The sequence below is a fragment of the Platalea leucorodia genome, assembly GCF_965183815.1.
Source record: "Platalea leucorodia genome assembly, chromosome: 2".
In the NCBI taxonomy this organism is placed as follows: domain Eukaryota; kingdom Metazoa; phylum Chordata; class Aves; order Pelecaniformes; family Threskiornithidae; genus Platalea; species Platalea leucorodia.
In genome coordinates this window covers 95,018,556-95,031,600 of record NC_138824.1, presented here as the reverse complement: position 1 = coordinate 95,031,600, position 13,045 = coordinate 95,018,556, and positions in this window count along the sequence as shown.

The following is a 13,045-nucleotide window of genomic DNA, read 5'->3' as shown; positions in this document are numbered from 1 at the left end:
TTTAAAACATGCCACCAGGACTGAGCTTGACACTGTAAATGAATGCAGTTGCCCTTGTAAATTTTTAATGTTCCCTAGACTTCAGAAGGATATGTTTCAGTTGTGGAAATCTTGTACAGCCGAGGGTTTCCAAGACAGATTGACTCTGAGCATTTAGAACTTCCCAAGTAGCTTTTAGAGATCGGAAATTCACTTTAGTTTGTTTTCCTTTAGGTGTATAGGACAAAGAGGAGCCTCTTTTCAGAAAAAAAAAAAAAATAGTACAAGAAATGTAATTTCAGGTGGAACCCTATGTATAGGTCTGGTCAATCATGGTCTGGTGTGATCATGGTCAAGAAAGGTGACTTAAAACTGGAACCAGTGCAGAGAAGAGCTAGAAAGGTGACCAAGAGAATGGAGATGAGAAAGGAGACTAAAGGAGCTTGGCCTGTTTAGTGAAATAAAATGAAGTCTCAGAGAGAATATGGCTGCTCTCTTTAAATACATTATGGCCAGGCAAGGAAAATAATCTGTTTCAGTTAAAAACATTGGTAGTCTAAGAACAAGTGGGTATAATTTGCCACAAATAAATTTAAACTGGACAACAAAAGGTGTCTCACTTCTAAAACAACGAGGGCCTCAAACAGCCTTCCAAGACTAAAGTACTCAGTTTTAAGGTTGACATGGGTCATCTGATGACAGTAATTTTAGGATGTTTACTAATACCCTTCTGAATTATTATTCTCACTTCTCTTTCTCCTCTTTTCCCATGCGTCTTGCATAACCCTGGCGAGCACAAAAGGATCTTCTAGAAGCAGGGCAGACAGGGCCTGAAAAATATTTTCAGTGCTTGTCACTGTGCTCACAACGTGTCATATGCTGTGGTCTGATGTGTTATAAACACTTTTCACCAGGTTTTCTTTTTTACAAGCAGCAATGCTTCCAGAAGGGAAAGCCCTAGCCAATGAGCAATCCAGTAATACCCTTTGTATAATGTGACTTGCAGCATATGCTGCCCAGAATATTTCAACCTCTCCTCTAATCCTGCCACCAGCTTCTTCTCTCTTTTCACATTGCTGATGAGGGGCCTGAATGAAGACAATACCACAAGATTATGTTTCAAGATGGCAGGAGGCCACAGCTTTAAAGCATGCATCGCATAAAGGGGAAGGCAGCCCTCACAGTTGCCATTAATCTCAGCTCTCGATCTGTGTAGGGGAGCCAAAGATATCTTCTTTCCACAAGTATCTGTGCTGTCCACAGCAGGAGCAAAGAGATTCACATTACAGTACTGGCTCCCCATCTCACTGCTGGGGTCTGCTGCGTGTTCAGTGTTAATTTTTATTTCCTCGACTTGGCATTTGAGAATAAGAGGCTTCAAGTTCTCTGGAATAGCTGCTGCTGCAAGCAAATGGCAGGCTGCAAATGGCAAAGAGGACCAGTCCTCGTGTGCAGGTGGTGCGCTGGTTAGCTCATGGCTCGCATCAGCTTCTGCTCCTGTCCAGTTCAGCGTGCCTGCTCTGGTCACCAGCAGATGGGCCCCCCAAACATGGTACCCACAAGCAGCCGTAGACAATCTGTGGACAAAAATGAAGTTCCTCACCAGGCAATTCCCTGTGTCCTGCCCATCCTACAGGCATCTACTGTATTTTTCTAGGCAGAGCCATTTGTACCAATGTCGGACAGATGTTAATCTACATAAATGAAAAGTCCTCCTGCATTTGTCCCTCATGTGCTGATGTGAGTTGATCCCATTTCATGGCAGGAAAGCTCTTCACAGAAAAAGTTCGGGCCCAGTTGACTCCTATGGCTGCTCTGTCTTGTCCTTTTACCCCAGGAGGCAGAAATGTCTCCCAAAGGCAAACTTTCTGTGGGAAAACTGCAGGGATCCTGATTCCACAATAACCAAAATATTGGATGTTTTCAGTCACTTGACAGCATTCCGAGAACAGCAGTCCATATATCACTAATAGTAATTCATTGGTCTCTTGCTTGCTGGACCCTTCTGTGTGTTCCTGTGGTTTGAGACATGGAACTAATCATTAGAAGAATTTTCCAGGTTTTAACATCTTGTAGTCATATGTAGGTTATTCAGTGACATGGAGGGAAACGTTGGTTCTTTAAGCAATAATGTCCTGTACCCTCAGTAACTTACTGTTGCATATTTACTCGCAGCATTTCTTCCTCTTCGAGGTGGCTTAGCCAGCAAGCCCCAGTACAATGAGAAAGACAAAACAGCAGCATGTTTATGAAGAAGTTACAATATGAGGAGGAAAAAATACCACAATCTGAGCTCAGTCAGATTTTTAAAATTAGTTTTAGGTTTTAGAGGGCAGTATAGATAACATCTGAGAGAAAACTATCTTGAAAGAAGAATTTTTTAAGTTACTGTTTACTCTGAACTAATTTCTTGTTGTTGTTTGTTTAGGGTGGTGACCCAGACCCAGTCAGAAGCAGGACTCATGTTTTAGGCAATGGTCAAACAAGCCAGATAGTGGGGTGGGGGGAAGTCCGTGTCCCTACCAGTTTCCAAAGTAAAGGTTAAAACCATTGAGGGTCCATAACCAAGATGAGGAAGGAAGTTAATATAGATATAATATATTAAGGTTATAGATTGATTATATGAACTCTTTCTCTGCACAATTGGTCATTTCTGAATCATCTGGAAGTTTCTTTTGGTATGTATTACACACAAATAAACTAGCTATCCTCATCTGCCCTTCACCCTAGCCATCTGTCCTCTTTGCTCTCCTCTTTCGTCAGGCTAGTTTCATATTAAGAACTACGAACAAAAAGAGAAGTAAAGGAGCTGATTCACAAACTTCTCCAAAATCTGATGCAGATCCCTGCCAAGCAGCATGGTGGGATGATCTGTAACAGCAAAAATTCATTGTATCACCTAACAGTGCTTGAGAGAGCTCCCACTTTCAAAGGCAAATCTGTCAGAAGAATGGCATTGTCTTGAAAGAAAAGAGGAAGACCTTTTGCAGAGCTGCTGTGGCGCAAGTGGGATGCAGCCTCCTCTAAATTAATATGAGGTTTATGGCTGAGACTTGCGTCCCTTGCCTTCAGGTGTCTACACTGCAGATGTCTGCATCTGCACTTGCTCTCTGGATCCCTGACTTGCCGATGGAAGGGCGATGGGCATCTCTGGGGAGCGACTAGCCTACAGGAATATCTACAGGAGGCCTGTTACCTGTACATTGCCCCTCCCTCTGTGCTGACTGTGAAGGGTTTTAAAACAACCAGCTAAATGTAGATGTTTGCATTGCTGTCGGGTGAGATGAATCCCACCCTCGGGGTCCATCAGCATTGCCAGAGGAGCACTGAGGTCAAGCATGGTGACCGCTTGGCTGCTCCCGACCCTTGCTGCAGGTTGCGGCCACACTGCAGTAAGTACAGTTCATGTAGGAAGGGCTGAGCTTCAGCCAGCTGTGGGTAGTCGGGGTTGAGCTGGGCAGACCAGGCAGAGGAGAGCGTGAGCCCACGCTACCTGCTGAAGGTGTATATGATCCCTCTCATGGGGTATTCTGGAGCTTAGGCTGAGCAGAGACTCGGCGCCATGCTTAGCAGGTGGACTTGACTGTCCTCAGTGAGCTTGACTCAGGCTCTGGCCCATAGGTCTTGGAGAAATTTCACTCCAGCTAGGTAAACAGGAACACCTGGGTTGATTTAAATGGAAGTACGGTTTCTCTTGTTAGAGCTCTCTGAGAATCTACTTTAGCAAAGTATTTAAGCGTATGCATCAGGCTGTCCCTTTTGCACAAAGCCACTTGAGTGTGTGCAGGCAGCTTGCTAAAATTGGTCAAATGAAGCACTGGTGGAAATGCTTTCCTGACAAAGAGGAATTCCTAATTTGAGGCATTTAGGAATTAAATAATTGTAATAAAAAACCCCACCGTACAAGAAGGTAGCAGTGAAAGGAGGCAATATAGAATTGTCTGGACATGTTTATACAGGCTATATATTGTGTGTTGTTACTGTAGTTCTTCTGCAATATAAGCTAGCAATTAGCAATTAAATTCCCATTATGGGATCATGTTGGTAATTGAGATAAACTGTAAGTGTGTAACTGTTTAAAACCTTTCTTTTAACTAACCCAAATACTGTAGTACTTATATAATTTAGAGATAATAATCCCATTAGTAGAGTTTATGACTCAATAAACAGCTCCCACAAGTTCATAAAAGCCAAAACCGTAAACACCAGGACTATTAATGCAATAGAAATTCTGTGCCTCCCTCTTTTCTTGGTGGTCTAGATAGAGCAAAGGGAAATGCTGTCTCAGAAAAAAAACATTTATTCTGGCTATATAAATATAAATGAATTGTCTTAAAACCCATCTGGAAATTTCCTCTCCTCCCCATGTCCCAGGTGGTCTGGCAATAGTGATGCATTCTGCTTTTGTCTGCAGGCAAGAGCAAGAGCTCCCATTTGAAATCATTTACATGAAAGGATTGCATGTAAGAGTGCTGGTGGTATCCTCACCCTGCCTCTCCCTTCTGGAGAAATGGGAACAAAATCTTCCCTAGAGTTGGGTTTCTATTATTATTTTTATTATTTTTAAAGGAAAAGGCTCATTGAAGTGCCTGGACTTCACAGTTTTTGAACCTCTCTGCTGCTGACGTTTTTTCCCCATTTTGACAGCTAAATGAATTTTAGGAAATAGTCTGCTTGCCTGGAGGTTAACACAAGCAGAGCTTTTGTAGCTCAAGCCTCTTTCCATTTGGAGCTGAGGGAAGTGATTAATTAAGGCATTTGCAACAAAAAAATGAACCTTTCCTTTGTCTGAAAGAGCTTTGTTTCGCAGTGTGGTAGGGTGTCGTTCTGCTTAGTAAATCATATTGCGCAATGAACCTCCTCTATCTGGTCACTTGCTTTGCTGCTGAAGGAATTTCTTTCCTGTGTTGTTAAAATCTCATTGTTCGAGTTCATCAACATGCAGGAAGTCTTTGTCATCGCTAGCCAGCTGGGTTCAAATGGATGTGAAAATCTGGAGGTACACAACAGAGCCACTGCTCCTTCCCTCCCTCTCTCAGTAGGTAACTCATCCTGGGACAAAGCACACGGTTTTCATTTGTTTTGCCGTTGCATCATGTCTCCTGTTTTTGCCACTTTTATGTGAGAGTTTGTTTCCAGAGTAAGCATCTCAAGTGGCTGTTGGGATCTGTGTCTATCACCTCGCCGCTGCTGGATTCCTGACCTTTACGCCTACGGAGTTTGGCCTTTAGGACCCCAGGAAAGCTTATTTTCACAAAAGGCAGAAACTCAGACATTTTGTTCTGCAGAAGCGTGGTAAGTAGTGAGCAAATACAGTCTCTCTTGGGCTTCGTGCCATTTGCATTTCACTGGCCTTCCCAGTTTATCCTGAAGTTTTAAGTTTCCGTAACAATGCTATTGCTCCCTCAGGAATGTGCCTGCCCACTCGCTCTCACCCCACACCTAACACTAACACTTGCTCGGTAAAGTTTCGCGGCCTCGTAGCAGGTTCAGAGATGCCCCTTTTAATTCCCTGTTGGCAGCCACATAATGACACAACCCAAGACCCGAAGCTAATCAAATATTCAAATTAGAAAGACTCAGCATCTCAATGAAGCAAAATTCCTTTTAGGAGGCAAAAAATCACAAAGGACCTCAACCGTCACTGCTGAGGTCCCAGCAGTTTCGCCATTGATTTCTGTGGGAACAGGGTTTGGCTTTACTTTCTGGGAAAAGGCAATTGCTTTGCTGCCTTCCTACCCTTGCACACAAAATCCTCAACTTGTCTCAGGGTAGTCCACATGCTTTCAGCTGCAGCAACCAGGTCCTAGGACTGGGTCAGATCCTGGCAGATCCCAGCTCAAAATGCAGTATTGCAGATATGCAGGTATGGGGGTCCGTGATGGATGCACTCGACTCCTTAACCAAGATAGCGGTAGTTTGGTACAGGCTCCAAAGGAGGTAAAGGCCTAAGCCGTAACCCGGCCGAGAACTTTTCTAGTTCCAATCTGTTCTCTGAAAACCCACAAAGGAGCAGAGTGACACAGCGAGCGTCGATGCATATGAGCTTGGAACACCGATCATGCGATTAACACACGAATAGCGGGTGGCTTTTCCAAGACGGATTTATCAAGGAACAAAGTAAGTTGTGGGTACAAGGAGTCTCCTGCATACCTTTTCCATCTCATGTAATTTGACTCCAAGCCAACCACTTTATTGCATAAATATGAGAGCCTCAGTGAGCCTTCTTCGAGCTCTCCCTGCTAAGCAGCCTGGCTGTATGGCCGTGATCTCCCCTTGAGCTGGGACGCCTCTCAAGGTTGCTCCTCAAGGCAGAGAGACCTTTCACCAACGGCAGATCTTTGGTAAGCGACCAATATCGCGCATAACCTTGTATTATGGTAACTTTTCATTTGTGTCTTGGTAACTTTGATTTTGTCTTGGTAACTTTGACTCTGCTTTTGGTAGTTTTGAATCATTGTTCAAGTCTCACTTTTACAACATGATATTTCAATAAAACCACTTTTGCTGATACCTTTGACAGTGGTTCTTTAAGTGATCTAAATCACCCATTCGCAACAGGGTCGCACGACCTCCTCCGTGGCCACAGCATTAGCGGCTCTGGCTCCCGGCACCTGGTGGGACGGAGAGCCAGGAGGAGCCGTGCTCTGGCTCCTAGCAAGGCGAGAGGCTGGGTCAAAGCCTCGTGCAGACAGGAAAGACAGATGGTGACTCCAGTGCCAGCTCCAACCTGTGAGTCGGGAGGTTTTGCAAGTAATGCTAGCGAGACTGCACAGGGATGGGAAAAGGAGTAATTCCTGGGTATGAGATAACATTTGTGATACCATGTAAGTATGTTGATGAGCGGGACAGGATCTGAGATTCTGCATCACAGAAAAACATCCATAATGTTGTCTGCCTGATCTACTACATCTCTGTCATCCTGTGTCAATGAAGGGGATTGATGGAGTAACAGAGAAATTTTCATAAGAAACTCTTGTAAGAAGAGAATTAATGACTTTTCGTGATCCTAAAGTACACCTTAATCTAAGTATGTGGGTGGGCTGTTACTTGAATTATAGAGAAGAAAACTGGACTTCTCAGGCTTTGACTCCATTGTATGCAGTTATGAAATGCTCCAGAGCCTCCTGAGAGGCTCCTGGTCATTTAGAGGGAGTGGGAGCAGGCTCTTCTCTCAGGTTCGAAACTCATCATTTGAAGTCTGCGGTGATTGCGGGTCTCATGGGTTGCCCAAGTCCCTGCGTGTAGCTCAGGAGGCGATGGGGGGGCTGTTTTCCCAAAGCAGGCACAGCAGCTGCAGGATTGCCTCCTCGCTGAGGAGAGGTTTCAGCTGCTTTGATCGTTCTTTTCCCTCCTGGATTGCTCTGCTCAGTTGCACAAACCTACCACGTTCCCTGGGTAAGAAGCAACACTCCCTTTCTTGTGGGTTAGGGTGATTGCATAGTCTTCCTCCTGCTTCATCAGCTGAGGCTTTCAGATACTCTGAGACTGTTTAGCCCTGCCCTGCAGAGCCCCTGGCCAAGCTTTTCCTCCTGATGGCGTGTGGAGAGCTATAGAAAGAACGAATGGCGTGAGTATTAACACCCGACAAGCAGGAGGAAGAGCTGCACAACTAATGCGTGGATGTTGATGAACGCTTCCCTCCCCTCGCATTCTTTTTATAAAAATGTCCCGTTGGTGGCATTTGAGGCATCTCTGCCTCAGTGTGCCAAAGGCCTCTCGTATTGCACAAGGTAAACCGTAAATCACAGTGCGAGACACAATTTTTTTGATTTAATATTGCTAATTTAATCCATGTTAGTGATGCTGAGCGTGCATCAGCTAAGGAAAGCAATTGCTTAGCCACCTCTGAGGAGCATTTTCAGAGTGTTTTCAGGTCCAAAAGGTGGAACCCAAGTTTATGGAAGAGGATGTTGCCAGCACAGGTGAGTGGAAATCGTTCTCGGGGTGATACGGTATAATGTTGCATTTATCTCAGGAGTACAACTAATAGATAATGTACCAGTGCAAATAGATTTTACAGTATGATGTCGTATCAGCCTTTTGTCTGTGTGCCTAAATATTCAAACCAGAATAGCATCCTTGAGGGAAATGGTTACTGTCCTTCTGGAAGATAATAATGCAGGATTCAGCATAAAAAGTTGGCCTCGTGCAGTAGACTGGACTACATCAGTTAAAATGATGGCAGTAATGTAAACAAAAGATAGGTGAGTTTATTAGGATAGTAATGGGACTGTCGCCTCTTCCCTCCCCCTATTTGCATCCCTCACTGTATCTGCTCTGAGTAATATGGTGGAGAGGAAATGTGCACCTCTGAGTCTGCCAGGAAAGAAAGGGTGGCTTGCACCAGGGCACACTGTTTCCAAAAGTCAGGCCATTTTAGGAAGGATGAGCAAGAAGGACTAGGAAAGACTTGCTGTACAGAGATGATTACAAGTAGGTGAGTAAGCCTTGCTTTGCTCACTGGGAACTTAGGGCTTTTGTTTCAAATAAGCCAATGTGTGTCAGATGGCTGAAAGTGACTCGTTAAACAGCAGATGCTAAAATTACACTAGTGTTGTAGTGAGAAGGATCAGGAATGGAAGGAGGAAGAGATAATCAACATTTATTTTCTTTTAACAATACTGAAATTAAGCTTTTTTTATTTTCAGGGCCAGCTCCTGAGGTTGCTACGCTCCCTGAACCAATGTTCATGGCTGTTGCTGTTCCGTATCTGGAGCGGTCTTCCAGATAAGGTGAAAGCCAGTGTTATGGGTTGGGTATTGGCGGTGTGACCAGGGAAGGCTGTGTCTCTGCCAGGCTGCACTTGTGATTTAAGTGGTAAAGATTTCAATCTGTATTTTTATCAATTCGAAGTGTGATGCTGTAATGTTGGACTGGTGGGAACACTGCTGCACACAGTTGCTAGGGAAACATCTTCAAGTTCATTTTCCTTTGAGTTTTGTCATTCAACTCACAGCATGTCCGTAATTGTTCTTTTAAAAGTGGGACGTGTGAGCCATGAAGGGGTGCCAGTCACTGATGTAAGAGCTGGCATTGACCAAGTGCTCTGGCTTGAATCTCACCAAGGGTCTTAGGGTCAGCAGAGAGGTTTCTGCAGGTGCTGGAGGGGGGTGGGAAGCAAAACAGCATCAACATGGATTTGAATAGAAACCCCTTCAATTATACTTGCAGCAATGATGCAAGTACAAGCTTATATGCTTGAGATGTTTTGCTAGACTTTGCATTTATGTTTGAGTAGCCTTTTCTTCTGGCAGTGATGCCCCTTGTTTTGTTAATGAGTCCGTTAGCAGTGTAGTGGTAGGCTCAGTAATGAAAGAAAACATGACAGGAGTTATTGACACAATCCTCAAAACAGATCAGAAAATTCTCCTCTAAAGACGAAGTGAAATGACAAGCCTTTTTCTATTAGTCAACCTTGAACGTCATTAGAATCATCCCTCATCAGCATGCCACAGAGGCAGTGATGGAGGTTGTAAACACCAACCTGTGTGGAAGAAGGGGCCTCTCAAAATAGGTGCGTCTCTCAAACATTTGTATGTCTAAACTCTCCCTTGAAGAGATAGTCAGGCACAAAATCACTCACCCCTCTGTAGCGACTGAGCTGGGGACTAATTTTCTAATGGACAATTCTAGGAATTGCTGTGTAAGCAGAGGCAGAGCAGATATTTTGGAAAAACAGTTGCAGTTTTGTCATCATGTCTCTGTAATGCCTGTATGTCAGCAAAGTTGTGCGTGGAGCCTCGTCTCATTTCACAGACACAGCAGGAGTCGGCTTGTGATCCAGAGATATCGCCCTTGAAGTAGGTCACACAAAAGTCGGAAAGGGGTCCCGAGAAGTGAGATGAAGTGGCACATCCAAGATTAGCACGGCAGATCTGAGGCAAAATCCTGACCTTCTGAAACCCTAAGTAGAACCTTCTCCAGCAGGCTTCATCTTTCCTTTTTTCTTTTTGGGTCTACAGCTCAGGTAACGTCTTCAGAGGATGGCTGGTCTCACCCAGAACTTGCCGGCTGAACCAGGATGGGGTCTTCTGTGGATTTTGCCTTCCCTGGGGGTCCAGTGTCCTGTGCTGGGTGACGATGTGCATCACGCAGAGAGGGGGACACAAGGGAGGCCCCCACAACCTCCGAGGCTGCGCAGGAGGGTGACCCCTTCCAGGCCATGAGCCGCTCCCAGCAGGCTGGAACTGCTTCTCCTGCTCCTGTCCTTGGTCTCCTTCACAGCCACAAGCTACCAAGAACAAGGAGGCTTTTTTGGAGTGAGATGGGATCCTGGGCGTCGGTAGGGAAGAAGAATGATCCCATACCAGCTCTCTCATCCCCGTCCCCCGCTTTGACAGAAAGTTGGGTCAGTGCTGTTTTTGTTTCTGCTTCTTTCTCCCTTGCCAAAGAAATCATTGTGACTAACTCCTCATCATACATGTTCGACAGTGTTTCTGGGATCAGGTCCTTCTCATGAAAACAAAAATAATCCCTCTTGCCTCTCCTCCCAGCTATCCCGTAACATACGTAAGTGTTCAAGGAAGCCAGGAATGTATTTTAATTCAGACCATTATTAATAAGTTCAGGAGCTATGAGTTTTCCCCTCTTCATTCAAAATGAATTATGTTTTGGAGAAAAATATATCCATCTTACAAAGTTTTAATCCAAAGGGACACCTCTTAATTAAATTAACTAGCAAAAAGGAAATACTTGTAATAAGGGTGCAAGATAAATATTTGTACCGTGCACATTCTAATTTATCACAGCCTTAAAAGAGTCCATAAGGTTTGTTTTTCTTCACTGAAATGTGACACATTCAGATATCATTCTCATTTATAAATTAGTGTATGCCACATGGGATATCCCCCTATGGGTTAAGGCTATTGGCCTATGAGTGATATACTGCAGCTGAGAGAGCTGCGAAGTGAAGATGAGTAGTCCTGAAACACAAGCCCTAAATTTATCATTACCCAGAGGCAAACACAGCCCTGAACTGACTCGAGGGTGGAGGCAAGGCTGCGCAGCCCTGATGTATGATCATGTGGGAATGCACAGTGCGGCAGTGCTGCTAAGTTTGAGGGAGAGAGGTGAAAGCACCCACGCTCCCTCCATTAATCTGCATTATTTACCTAGGTGGCACCGTGATGATACCCGCTGAAGCCCTGGGTAGGCAAAATATTTAAGTGGGAGCCTATTTTTAGAGCACCTGGTAGGTTGCTTTAAGTTCACAGACAGTGCTTTCATATTTGTAATTATGTTCATGATTAAATACTTGATGTCTTCACTGCTATAGGTAACTTCTATCTTTTGGGGTTTTATTTAGCATTTTTTGAAATAAGACGCAATTCCTGTCCACATACCTTTGTTTACGCATTTACCTTCTCTAATGTCTGCATGAATGCTTATGCGGTGTTAATGCACACACACGCACATGCACGCACTCAGGTGTGTAAGACAGGTAAGTCAAATACAGACTTGCATATTTTTACCCTATGTTATACACTTGACTACATTTTAAAAGTATGCATATTTCTACTTTGTAAAACGGGGGGTAATCATGCTGAAGGAAACTATGCTAAAACATCAACAAATATGCACAATTATTCCAGGAAAGGAGTATGCACAGGGAAAGCTCTGATTTAGAATAGAATAGAATAGAATAGAATAGAATAGAATAGAATAGAATAGAATAGAATAGAATAGAATAGAATAGAATAGAATAGAATAGTTGGGAATATAGTTCCAACTATTTCAGTTGGAAGGGACCTACAACGATCATCTAGTCCAACTGCCTGACCACTTCAGGGCCGACCGAAATGTAAAGCATGTTGTTAATGGCATTGTCCAAATGCCTCTTAAACGCTGACAGGCTTGGGGCATCAACCACTGTACCAATATAAATGAAATTATAGAGCCAAAATGATGCTAGTCCATTTCCCAGTGTAGGAGGGCTCTAATTAATTGTGAACTCCGATCTCAGCATTAATTGCAGATGCCAAATTATATGACAATTTCTGAATGTTCAGTTGATGCCTTATGTTTGACCCTCAAGAGACTATAGGAGCAAAATTGTGAATACAAAATGGAGTTTATGGGGGAAAAAATTGCCAGTGCATTTTGTGGTGCAAAAACTAAATCAACTCTTTATTCAAGGAACAAGGGCAACTTTCCAAATATTTTAATTGTGGGCATACTTTGGCCCAGTTTGTGGAAGAAGTTACGCTTTTAACAGGGAAACTAGCACAGACAACTGAACTTGTCTACAAGGAATATTTGTTGTCCTTCTAATTATTAACAAAACCTCACATTTGAACCTTTTATTCCAGATATATTAACTATAGCTAGAAATAATTCAAGACTGAACCTGGGAACTGCAAACTAACATGCTGGCCTTCTATACCAGGCAAGGTACTGAAAATTATATCACAGACTAGAACTGACAGATATGGATGGATCCCATGTGTGTGAGATAGATGGTGAAAGGAAAGAAATGTTGCTTCTGTGGGGGAGAGTCAGGCTTCGCAAATCTGTTGGCAGTCTGCAGAGGTTAGTAAGTATGTGACTAAGCAAGGCATCATCGATAAAGCGTATCCAGCTTTCCAAAAATGGTACTTTGCCCCAGGCACATTGGAAAGCCAAGCTGCGGAGGGAAAAAGGCCCAAGTCCTCTCGCAGAGCTGCTCTAGTCTAGAAAACAGCGTAGATGTATGTGGTATACTCTGATGTATTAATCAAAGATCTGGAAGAAAGGATAAATAGCGAGTTAACCACATTTGCAGATGCCGCAGAACTCTGCAGAAGAGCCAACAGCAAACAGTTGCAGGAGGATCTCACACTGCTGAGTGACTGGGAGATAAAAAGTCAGGAGAAAGTCAGCGCAAAGTAGTGAAATAGAGGGAAAGCAACAAAATGACCACTGCTTACCCAACAATTGGCTCTCAGAAAGATGCTGCCGTTTAGAAGGAAGTTTGGGATAATGATGGAAAATTCTCCAATAGCATTGTCTGCTACTCACCAATGGAGGAAAAAAGTAGGCGAATTAAGTGCTAGATAGTACCAGGAAAGGAAGTTGTTGTTTCAGT